General features: G+C 40.8%; 1 protein-coding gene across 1 annotated transcript in view; it reads right to left on the reverse strand.

Moving 5' to 3' along the window:
- Window positions 1-13,452, reverse strand: part of CNTNAP5 (contactin associated protein family member 5) — a 705,383-nt gene that overhangs the window by 168,671 nt on the left and 523,260 nt on the right. The window lies entirely within an intron of this gene.

Raw genomic sequence — 13,452 nt, forward strand, 5'->3', positions numbered from 1 at the left:
AAACCATCCCAAATGAAAGGCCAGCACTATCAGTGGAAAAGAAACCTATTTAGTCTTCATTGAATCCTAACAAAGGAACGACATCCCACACTTGGTGAGTCACCAGAAGTGTTAATGCCCCTCATTAAACTTCTTTATAGGCTAATGTGTTAAAATACATTCAAGAGCAACTGTAAATAAATAATTGCTGATTCAACACAGCTGTCAACCTGTGAGTAATTCCAGCACTGGAAAAGTTACAATTAATGTCAGTAGTTAATGTTCTAAGTAGTGGAAGGGGGAATCATGCTGCAATAAACAAATGCAGTCAATTACAACTTAAGGGCATATACAAATGACTGCCCTGCCTAGGCTCAGCTGTCCCATTCACAACCTGCAATTATGTCTCTGTTGGTCAAAGCAGCGGGGATGTCATTTGTCATTCCAGGGTGTGCTCAAGGGCTGTGAGATTGTGCAGTTTCAAAAAATGCAGCCGTAGCAAAGCATATTTATAAGGAGCACCATGAAATGAACTGGCTAAAAGCCAGTATGTTAGGGTAAAAAAAAAAAGGCCAAGAGTACAGAAATGAGAAAATTCATTTACTTCAGTGCCCCAAAGACTCCCAGCAATACATCCTGACCAATTTGAAAGGTCAGTATGACAATAACCCATCTTCTTTACGAAGCTTCTTAATCACCTTTGAAATGTTTTTTTCTTACCTTGTGAATAATGAATTTTCTAGCTCTTGTACTTTGGTATGCTTCCTACCAACTTTAAAATAGGCCATATTAATGTTCTGTGCATACATATATGCAGTTCCTAGAATGTGCATATGAATGGGTGTGTGGTGGTGAATGTGTACATCTGCTCAATATTACAGCAAATTTGTGGTTCTGTTCTATATTCTTTATGACTTTGGGTTATGATGTTTTCTAGCTATACATGCAAGTCAATTCAAAGTTATAGGGTCTCATAACTGATCCCACATATAGGGATTTCTGGAAACTGGCTGCCCCATATAATACACTCAAAGAGAAAGAATGCTCAACACTTTGGTTGGAAGTCTAGTTGTATATTATCTGGCTCAAAATGAAACAGATGTGGAATAGATTCAAGACATGCAAAAGGAAGCAATTCTATACTGAATGATGGATGGGGCAAGTGTGCAGTGAAGCCAGTTCAGGGTGGGATGTCTGATCAAAACTTCCCACAGCTATTTAAACTGCCACAAATAGAAGTGTAGCCAGATCACACCAAGTCTCCAGTGTGACCACAGCCACAGTGAAACAGAATTTCCTCAAGCCCTATATATAGGAAGATTGGGGGGGGGGGGGGAGGCAGCCATATGGAAGGGCTAGTCAGAGTATAGGTCAAGCTGAGATTGTATCAAGGCAGCTGGTAAGATCAATGATTGGCAGCAAATTAGCTAGCGAGAGCTAGCAAACAGATGCAAGAGCAAAGCTTGAGTCCAGTGGCATCTTTAAGGGCACCTTTAAGACTCAAACGCTGTTCTGCTGCTTCAGACAAACATGGCTACCCACCTGAATCTATGTTGTAAAACAAAATATCTTCCAGACTATTGCATGGTGAAATATACTGCAGTGTCTGTCCCCCCCCCCCCACCCCGCCCCTTTAGATTAAGGGAAAACACACTGTTCACTGGCATAGGTAGTTTGCTGCTATATTAGAAAATCAGCATAGAAGCAACAGGAGTGGCACAGGCAGACAGACAGTTCCTACATTCTTAAGGCTGTTCTGACAGGAGAGCTAAGTGGCCTTAAACACACAGCTTTGTATTAAGACAAAATACATCAGTGACTTTCAAACAGCTGGTCCACTTAACACTCTCATGTAAACATCTGTTCACATCCATGCATACAAATAAGGATATCAGCTGCAAAATCTCTTAGGACTGTTTCAGACATTACTTTTTAGAGCTCAAAGTCATATTCCTGAGTACCTTGTTCTCAGAGGTGAGGCAACTTTAGCCTGATACAGAAAGGTAGTCAACCTTGGTGCCAGACATTCCAGAAAGGAAGCCCTTGAAATCACAAAAGCCCTCCTTGTAACAGTCTGGCACCAAACTTTAGTACCTTTCTGAACAAGGAAGGAAGGAAGGAAGGAAGGAAGGAAGGAAGGAAGGAAGGAAGGAAGGAAGGGAGGGAGGGAGGGAGGGAGGGAGGGAGGGAGGGAGGGAGGAAGGAAGGAAGGAAGGAAGGTTGGTTCTACTGTTTCACTGTGATAGTACTTTACATGCTCCTACTATGTTTAAAATTCATTTAATTTGATGGTTTTTAATGCTATGCCACTTTTATTTGACTTTTTTATTTGGCTTTTTTTAAATTTGACTTTTTATTCTGTTAGATAGATTCTTGCTATATTTAACTATATAACCACTCAGGAACTCTGTTGAGAGCACAGAACTAAATGTTTAAACAAATGAATGGGTAACTACATGGTAATAAAATCTATGCATCTATTAAAAAAAATTATTTTGCACCTGGGGTAACAAGCCGTAAAGCGCTAAAAACTAATGTATGAAGCGCTTGTTTGCTCAGCTAAATCCTTCCCAATTCTTCCTTGCCCCTTCTGAGACCAAACATCAGCATGGAATGACGGGAATTGTTGAGAAACTGTCCGATGTTCTAAGAAAAGCTCTGGAAGAAGCTCAGTTTTTCAACAGCGTATTTGGGGATCATGGGAAGGTAAGCTGACTTTGCCTTGTCCTCTCTTTCATCCCTGCCGTGGTCCTCTGGGCTCCATTTTATTTTCAGATTTTTACTGTGTTCTCTTGACTTTGATTTTTACAGAAGAAGAACTGAGGTTGCCATATGCCTCATTAGATACACTATTCATCCATATATTTTCAAATTCTGCTAAACTTTTTTCTTTAGAGCAGAGGTAAGGTCTAAAACCATTAACTGTTGACTCTTTATACAAAGATACAAATCAAAACAAATGCCTAAGCAAAGGTGCATGATGCATTGGCCACTGCCTCCTAAGACAGCCTGGAAAAATGCAGCCCAAAGATATTTCCTTGTCCATCACAGCTTATTACAAAGTCAAAGGTACAACAGGACACTTACCCTTGTCTTTGCGATAGCATAATATGCTGAATGAAATTGTTATTCCTTAAACTTGCAACTGTTCCATAGTTTTAATACCCTGTTAAGGTCATCATGTGTCAAGCCAGCCTGTTTTTTTCAGGAGCATTGATTTTTACCCTTAATATAAAATCACCATAAATACTTTTTTAAAAAGATGACATGCTTGTCCAGGTAGAAAGCTAAGAGTGCCAAAAGATCTCTCCTATGTTCTAGATTCTACTTCTTTGAAAGCCATGCTTGAATTGTTGAGTTTTTATTAGCCACTTTGACCAGGCAACTAGAAAGATGGCATATAAATCTAGTCAACCAACATGCACTCCCATGCACCCATGCATGTGTGTGTGTGTGTGTATAATATACAGGGCCTTTTTGTAGAAAAGGCCCAGCAGGAACTCATTTTCATATTAGGCCACACCCCCTGATGTCAAGTCAGCCGGAACTGCATTCTTGGGCGTTCCTGTTTTTTAAAAAATCCTGTATACATACATACACACATACATATATACACACACACACTACACAAACCTCTACATATCATGAATCTTGGGGGGAAAATACATGCAATTCACAAACTTTAACATCTCCATTAATAGTAATCTCAGAACACCACACTTTGTGCCTTTCACTTTTATAGGACAGTCTTGCTGAATTTACAGCAATGGCTTGCATCCAGTTAGTAGGCAGACAAACGAAATGTCACCAGAGCTTTTCAAACATTCACCGCTAGTTTAGGTAATGGATATGGATAACCACAGAAATAGTTTTGTATGCACAATCCCTTGCCAATCTATCACTCATGCATTGAGATCAATGGCTTTCTTTCACTTTCTCCTTTACTTCTGACTTTCCTTTTCTCTTCTCTTCCCAAGATTTCCAACGGATTGTTCCATGGGCTGTTGAATGCTAAAACCCCTAGTTATATTTCCCTCCACTTTAGCACCGAGTAAATCCACATCCAGAATCCTCGTCCGCTATTTTACATCTGGGCTTATCACAGGTTCTCAAGAACTTTGAAAGTCAATACAACAAATCTTGCAAGATTCCTGCTGGGGGTGGGTGGCCCATGACGAATAAACACCACATTCAGTATGACGATGATTCAAAAGAGAAGCAATTATTTCCTATCCATGATATTGCACCGGCTGACATTAATCATTTGTTTCCTTTTAAAGAAGAACATATAGCCATCATCTCACATCTGATTTAAAGCAGAATAAGACACCAATGGCTGGTTGGAGAAAAAAAAAGCCAGCATGTTGTCCTTTTGGTTTAAAATAGTATGCAGTGGTGTCAAACATTCTAATATGGCTTTGAATGTACAAATGTCATTTCTTCCACCTGACTAATGTTGCCGTTAAAGAAGCATAATTGTCCTTTGGCTATTATCTTAAATGTATGAGGAATGAATATGAATGTTTCCACCATGTTATATCTGAGACTTTTTTTACAGCTAATTCCTGGGTCTGTGAATTATTCATAATACACTTCAAACTGGCTCTCTTGGATAAGGTAATTGACCTTGTCTGCATGAAGCACCAACTGCCTTGCTCTGGGATAATTAAATCTGTGATGGGGTCCATTATTTAATGAGAATGTCTTTTCATTAGTTTAGGTGATATATTATTCCTTAAACTGGTCACCTAATTCTGCAATTAAGACCTGCACATTTTTACAATTTTGCAGAGAACTACGTTCACTTATAGCAATATTTTGGTGCTAAGCAGCATGGAACACCCTTGTTGAACAACCTTCTAAAAAAGTAAGTACTGAGTGCTTCCAACCAAATTAAATTACAGTACAAGACTAGCTTGGGAAGTTAAGCTATGCTTTTCTGGGCTCTGTTATAAAATGCACATACTTTGTACCATCTCTAGATCTCACTCTTCCAGTCACTTCCTAAAATACAAGTCTACTACTACAGAAATCAAGACAGGAGTCAAGACAGGTGCCTCTTCCCTTCTAGATACCCTGTTCTCCAGATCAATCATAACGAATTGTCTGCAGAGCCTTCTGTGAAATCTATTCCAAAATAAGTTCAAAATGCTTATTGAAAGTCTTATTGAAAGTTGTACCTTTGACTTTGTAATAATCCGGCTGGCCAGGCCACGAGATCCCATTCACCTGAGTTCCACCCTCACCCAAGCCGTACAGCCTGGGATGTGGACAACTCTCCATGTGACGGGATCCCTAAGCTCCCTGGAGCCAACCTTGGGCCATACAGCTTAATAGTCACCCCAGGGAGCCACTCAGCACAATGGTGCAGTGCCACGGGAGCTCACCAATCCCCCACAAAATATGTTCCCAACAGAAAACGGCCAGTGAACCTATTTAATGCACCACCCAAACCAATTGCCAGCACCCCTAAACAACAGTACAAGGTAGGCAAAAACACTCCCAAACAGGCCAATATGTTTGGTGGCGAAAAATTCCCATCTGGCCCCTTTCAAACAGGCAAACAGTCTTTGCCTGCACTGCATGACGGGCGGGCGGGCAAAACGTGGCTTGAAACTGTGCCACCGGGGGCGAGTCCGGGCTCATAAGGCCGACCTCGCCCTCACCCAGCAAGGAAGAGTCCACTGCCTCCCATCCTTCCGGGGAGGCAATGGATGGCCCCCAGCCTTAGCGGCCAATCGACCGCTCGGCTGGGTGGGGGCCGAACTCCCAAAGTGTTACTCCTAACCTTAACAGCCCAGTGTTGTTGAAGTATCTGAAGGGCCACTTTCCACCCATGTGAATCTACTCAGCAGTTAAGATTTTTGGACATTCTGCTCTTTGTGTCTATTTGGAGATGAGGTAGATGGATACAAGGGAAATACATTCTTTGCTGTAGTATTTAATCTCAGAACCCCTACTGTTGATTTTACTTAATGCAATATTTCTATTCAACTTTTTTTTCCTAATGGAAACCTAAATCAGCTTATAATAGAACAAAATCACATTTTAAACCAACAAACAAACAAATAATAATAATGGCCATAATAACAAGCTACATCTTGGATCTTTTGAGCTGGCTCATTCAAGGTGTGACGGTAATGAACGGGTTAACAAGAAAACTAAGGACGCATAGAGCCTTGCGTCAGGTGATCTGAGGGTGGGGGCCAGAGTGCTCGGAACTCTCAGAGGTGATTGACAGCTAACGGCTGAGTGAGTCGGGGTCTGACAGAGTCTGAGGGAGACTGCCAAGAGGGCAGTTGGTCTTGGAAGGAGCTGAGACAGGAGCTGAGGAGAATCTTCGAGAGAAGCAAAGCTCACTGCTAGCTCTATCAAAACTGCCAAGGGGCTGTGTGTGACAAAAGGAGAGTCACAGTGAAGACCTGAGCAGTCACAGACACATATACACGTCTCTTAAGAGCTAAAGAGGTGGTTAAGGGAACAGATCTGGGTCTAGAAGTCTGAAGGGCTGGGAGTAGAGGCACCAGTCGACTTGAGAGACTTGGCACATTATACCCAAGAGGCCAGCCTATAATAGTATTGGAGAGGGAAATCTATATGAACTATGAACCTGAGAGACCTAAGTGAAAGTGTTATTATAAAGCCTGAACTACAAAGAAACTGTTAACAGCTTGAGATACAATATAGCCCATGTATATATTTCCCATTCCCCAGTTGAAGACGGTGCGTGTATGTTATTAAATTTCTGTGGTTTATTTTAAAGTTCTCTGGTCCCTATATTTTGGAAAAAACTATCAAAGCTGCTGTGGTCCCCTACAAATTAAGTTCTATATCCATCAGAAACCAAAACAAATACCCGAAGAGACTAGTACAGAGAAATCCATATCATACCCCACTCCTTGAGTTCTATAGTCCTGAGGTAAAAGTTTTACAGGAAGAACTGAGGCTGAAGAGGGGCTGGGGTAGCCATAAGCCGCATATAGAAGCGATCCAGTGAGACCACGAGGCGCGCTGTTATACAAGGCCACAAGCTAAGAGCTCATTGGTTCTGGCCCTTTAGCTTGAGTCTGATATACCTGTAAGAGGAAAGGAAAACAAAACAAAACTCATACCGTTTTCCCACACAGCTTACTTTGGAGTGACGTCCCTCTTCACCGCGCAGTGTCTGCTCGGATTATCCACCAACTGCTCCGCAGAAGCAGGAAGTGCCGGGGCTTTTGCATTGCAAATGTAAATTGCTAAAACCCAGTTTACGTTAGCGACGCAAAAGCCGCGGCACTTCCTGCTTCTGCGGAGCAGTTGGTGAGAAATCCGAGCAGACGCTGCGCGGTGAAGAGGGACATCACTCTGAAGTAAGCTGTGTGGGAAAACGGTATCACTTTAGATGCTATACAGCTGACAGAGATTTTCACAATGTCCTTCTGTTTAAGTAAGTGCAGCGTAGCACAAGTATTCTAAAACATGGTACTCTTAAGTATAAACAGGGCTTTGTTTGTAGAACAAGCCCAGCAGGAACTCATTTGCCTATTAGGCCACACCCTGATTTCACCATTGTTTTACATAGGGTTTTTTTGTAGAAAAAGCCCAGCAGGGACTGATTTGCATATTAGACCACATCCTCTGACACAAAGCCAGCCGGAACTGCGTTCCTGCTCAAAAAAAGCCCTGAACATAAATGTTTTGGTTTCTCCCTTACTCTTGCTGTGTTCATTTATGTTTGTATAATATTTTAGATTTCAGTATAGCACTTAACAAAAAATAACAATTAAGAACTACTTACATTTTCACAGGTCACTTACTAGCAATGCAATAATAGCCACTGATGGACCTCTGCTCCATATGCTTATCCAATCCCCTCTTGAAGCTGGCTATGCTTGAAGCCGCCACCACCTCCTGTGGCAGTGAATTCCATGTGTTAATCACCCTTTGGGTGAAGAAGTACTTCCTTTTATCCATTCTAACCTGACTGCTCAGCAATTCCATTGAATGTTTCTGAGTTCTCATATTGTGAGAAAGGGAGAAAAGTACTTCTTTCTCTACCTTCTCTATCCCATGCATAATCTTGTAAACCTCTATCATTTCACCCCTCAGTTGACATTTCTCCAAGCTATAGAGCCCCAAACGTTTTAACCTTTCTTCATAAGGAAAGTTTTCCACCCCTTTAAACATTCTAGTTGCCCTTTTCTGCACTTTTTCCAATGCTACAATATCTTTTTTGAGGTATTGTGCTACCCTCTTTGCTTTAAAGTTTGTGACAGACATTTGATATCTCTCTTACGTGTCCTAATCTGGATCTGAGGATATTCAATTTGTACGTGAGCTGACTGGGTTCATGGGGTTTGTGGATCAGTTTGTGGTTTGAATCAGGTTTGTGAGTTTTGGAAGGCTGCTGGATGTTGTGTTTAAACTCTTAAAACGACAAATTTTAAAGTTTTCAAAGTTTGCAGGCTTCAAAATATTCACTGATGTGGATTTTTTTAGTTCTGGGGATGCTCACTGAGAAGCAATTCACCCTCTTAACTAAACTTGTCTGCTACCTTTCATATCACCATTACAACACATCACAAATTATCTGGGTGTACTTAAAGGTGGTCTACAAAGGTACATGGCCAAGAAAAATAAACACTGCATCAAATATTGAGATAATGTTGGATTTAGGACTAGAGGAACATAGATTTTGTCCTTGGTGTCAGTGTTGCTATATATGACTACGTTTAGCTATATATGATCACTTCTAGCCTATATGCTATATATATAGGCTAAAAGTGCTTCGAGGCTAAATGTTTCTCCATTAAGATTTGAATCCCTCTTGAATAAAAGAGTTGGGAACAAACTCAAACGCCAAAGTCTTTCCTTATTTTTATCCTCAATCTGCCTAATCTTGCAGAGATTAAACACAAATCCCTAAAGGATTTTAAAAAACAAAACAAAATAAAAAACAAAGTCATGTGTTGTTTCTCACCTCCAAAGACTTTCTAGTTCCTTGGCAGGATTCATATCACTCCAAAATCATTTTTAATAAAATGTGTCTATTGTGTTCTAAGATATTCCATAAAAGGCTAAAAGAAAAAGAAAAAAAACCCAAAGCACAGCAAGGTAATTTCTGTGCACTTTCTTCTTTAGACTCTCAAATATTTTAAACCCCACGCCTCCCCCTGCAAAGAGAGGAAAAAGTGGTATGCATATCTCAAACTAACCAACACACAAGCAGGGGTTAGCCTATAAATTAACTGAAAAGGATTTCTGCATACCATCAATAGGACTATTGGAGAATGGGTTTGGTAGCAGCCAGGTATCCCCCTATCATGTCTAGATCCAAGTCACCTGAGAAGCCCTTCAAAAAATAAATAAATAAAGAGCCAGTTTGGTGTAGTGGTTAAGTGCATGGACTCTAAACTGGAAGAATTGTGTTTGATTCCCTACTTCTCCACATGCAGCTGCTGGGTGTCCTTGGGACAGCCACAGTTCTCACAGAGCTGTTCCCTCAAGAGCAATTCTTGAAAGAGCTCTCAGCCACACCTACCTCACAGGGTATCTGTTGTGGGGAGAGAAAGAGATGGAGATTGTAAGCCACTCTAAGTGAAGGGTGGAGTATAAATCCTCATTCCTTCCTTCCTTCCTGCCTGCAATGGAGTCAGGTTGGGAATCCTCAATGCGTACCGCACAGCTTTCTCTTTGTTCTTTTAGTTTCAGACCTATTGCTTCAAAATGTCTGGTCCCAAGTCTCTTCTCTTCACATTCTCCTTTTCCTCCCTTAGCAGTAAATTCCACAGCCCTTCATCAATGCATATCCCATATATAAAATTTCCATGCATAAAATAAAGAAAATAGAGACGGCTGTAGTAGTCCTTGTTTCACGTCCATTTAAAAACAGACTTTTGGAACAAGAACTAGATTGGATTGGCACTCTCTTCTTACATTATCTGAGATTGCAAGGTGAACAATTTCATGGATTATGACACCTTTTTAGGTTCCAGAGTTTTTTTGACCCACTCAGCAAACTCATGGCTTCCCTTGGCCCACAGGGATGGGCCAAGGATGAGCTCCTCCAACTTCTTCCCATTTAGAATTTGATCTCTCTTTACTCATAGGAATTTAAGTCAAAGATCTTCTTTCAAAGTTCACAAGCTTAATAGAAATTTAAGGAGTGGAAATTGGCAGGTATGGAGGTAAATAATATCACCTGGTAAACAACATGCCCCGGAACCTATATTAAAGGGCTAGGGCATTTTTTTCTCCAGACCCATTGTCCACCCTATTTCCAGGATGTTACTGTTAACCCTCAGAGAGGGCACTGTTTTGTACCAAGAAATTAGACAGAAATGTCTTTGGTTTAATACTATTTAAAAGTCCGAAATCTCAGTCATGATACTTTCTACACTTAAACAACTTCTCCATCACTCCCACTCCCCCCCCCCCAATAAACAAAACTTTTGGGAAGAGCTATTTGCACATTAGGCAAGATGTTTTCCGTATACAGTAAAACTCACAGGATTTATTTGCCTCAGGAGACCTTCCGCATTTATTTTCTTACTGCATTCTGTCACCGGCTTCCTCATATATCAAATATTGCATTTTTTGTGAAGGCGTCTCTAAAGTCAAATGACAGTATCACCCAGGAGCAAACAAATGAGATACTTGTTGTGGAATATTTTAGATTTTGCAGGGGGAGGGGGCAGTAAAGGAAAAGGCAAAAGATGCACCTTTTCCAAGCTATGTTCCCTCTAAGCTGCAGCATCTTGTGAAGAAAAATTCTGCTTTGTGAGCTACTGGCATTAAAGTTGTGAGCTACTGCATAAATTAGTGTGCTCTGGGGTCATCCTTCCTGAACTAAGACAAAAATGCGTGAGCTGGAGGCTAAAAACCCGTGAGCTAGCTCACACTAACTCAGCTTAGAGGGAACACTGTTAAAAAATCAGACCACCTTGCTGGTAAGTTTCTTTTAAAATTTTCTCAAATTGCACACATATTTAGTGCTAAGTCATATCTTGCCAATTATTACTCAGTGAGACAAAAAATTAAAACAGAATATCTGTTAAAATATTTTGTAAAGTAGACAAATAATTGAGTTCAAATGTGTCTCCCATTTGAGGTGTTTTTCCTTTTCATGACTTTTACAAAATAGCGATCATATCATAAAGATTTTATGTCTTACTCTTCTTAATTAGAATGGCTTACATCATTCTCCTTTTCACTATTTTGTCCTCACAACAGCAATTCTGTGAGGCAGGTTATGGTGAGAGAGAATGATAAGCTCAAGGTCACCATGGGACCTTTACCTGGGATTCAAACCTGGGTCTCCTAGATCCTAGTCTAGTACTCTCACTATTATGCTACACTTACTCTTAGGGTTGCCAATTCCTCCGCAGCCTCCAGTGGGGGACTTTTTTTTGTGCATACATAGCGCACATGGCACGATGATGTCACTCACAAGTGACATCATCACGCTGGGGACATCATGCACCAGCCACTCTAGGAGCTTCCAGGAAAACACTATGGTTTTCCCAGACACACTAGCAATTTGGGAGGAAAACTCTGTAGAAAACCATAAAGTTTTCCCAGATGCTCCTAGAGTGGCCGGCTCACGACATTGCTGATACGATGACATCACTTGTGAGTGACATCATCATGCTGGCAACATTGGGAAGGGATCGTTTCCGGGGATGTTTTTGATCGTTTCCGGGGATGTAGTCGTTTCCGGCTACCTAAATCCAGTTTCTGCCAGAATCGAACTCAGGTCGTGACGTGAGCAGAGAGTTCAGACCGCAGTACTGCAGTACTGCTGCTTTACCACTCTGCCCCACAGGGACCCAGTATTTACTTGCTGATAAATCTGCTAATTTGACTGCAATAGTGACTGAGTGTTTGGCTATTGTACTGTATAAGGGTTACCCTATATCTAGAAAAAGGCAATGAGTATTTGATTAATTCTGTTTTTAGTATTTTTTTTCTTTCTCAGTGACATTGTCTTAATTGCTTCTTTCATTTTAGTTCCTGTTTGTATTTTTATTTATTGTTTTATTATGCCATTAAAGGTCTTGAACTTGACTTAAAAAAACACCTTTTGGCACAATATCATAGGTCAATGGTAAAGAATAAATTATTCACTATTTCTAATATTTGGCAGCTTCATATTAAAAGTAGCATTGGCATATATTACTAGGTTGATGGCTGATAGCTGTTCTAAAAACTATTACCCATGAAAATTAGTCTAAATACAAATCTATCACACAACAAAACAAAAAAGAACAGGAATTCCTTCAGCATACTTTGAATTTTCAGGCATCCTAAGCTAGATGTTAAGAATCAGGGAAACAAAATTGGTTGACTGAATATTGCAGCAATGCTAATTCAGCTCCCAGTATAAATACTGTAGGGCTGGGCAGAAATCACACAAGCAGAGGAAAGCGAAGTTCGGAACAAATGTGCTTGCAAACCACTGCTGAACTGTAATTCCTCTTTTGAACATTTTATATATATTCATAAAAATCCTGTTGCACCCTTAAGAAGTTACCTACATCTAGCTGATGGAGAGAAATGTGGCTGTATCTTTAAGGATACTGTTTCCTTGCTGCAGGGGAAACCCATTTGTCAGCAGCTAAACAATAATACTGAAACTCTGGATTTTTTCAGGCACTTGTAAACCAAATACAAGATAAAATGTGCTGAAAGCTATCATGAGCCCCATTGGGTGGAAGGGTTTCACCGTGGAAACAAAAACAGATTATTTGGAACTATAAAATTTGAGAAGAGATTTAGTTTAGCAAAATTGCTGACGGATCTTTAATCTGAATCTGTCCATTTATTTTTTTTTCCTTTACAACCAGGGGTGCAAATAATGGAAAACAAGAATAATTTGTTTTCACAGCTACAGCGGCTAAAAATAACCACCCCAAAAGTGGAGTAAATATTAAAGCATGAATCAAACGGAAGGTGAAAACTTGACAAAGGCTCCATTCAGATGGGCAATTTGACCCAACACAGCCACCGCCAGCCCGGGATTTACAAAGCGAGTATACACGTGCACATCTGGGCTGTGAACTTCAAGCACATCCACCTCATCTCCTGCCACCTCAGCTCTACTTCAAAAAGCTACTGTGTACTTCCCAGTGACAAACTGCTCAAGCACTTGCACACGAGTGGTGCAACTGCTCCTCCGGTTGCACACAGCCCATGCCTCTGTTGTCTGCTTGCAGCAAGATGTCTCAAAATTTGCTGCTTTTTTTAGCCAAGAGGCCACTGCTGTGAGCTGCCAATCTGAATCCAGCCAAAGACTTGAGCCCCAGGGTTAGTGTGTTAAACTGAAACCTCACAATGCAATGCACCCTTCTAAGCCCTCTGATGTAAAGGGCTTAAAAGGGTATAATGCTGTTTAGGACAGCACTGGTAGAAACCTTGGTTTAAACCCCCACTCAGCCAAGAAGCTGATCAGGTGACCTTGGGTCAGTCAGTCACTCACAGGCTAATTTATCT

This window comes from Heteronotia binoei, chromosome 21, assembly GCF_032191835.1.
Source record: "Heteronotia binoei isolate CCM8104 ecotype False Entrance Well chromosome 21, APGP_CSIRO_Hbin_v1, whole genome shotgun sequence".
Lineage (NCBI taxonomy): Eukaryota > Metazoa > Chordata > Lepidosauria > Squamata > Gekkonidae > Heteronotia > Heteronotia binoei.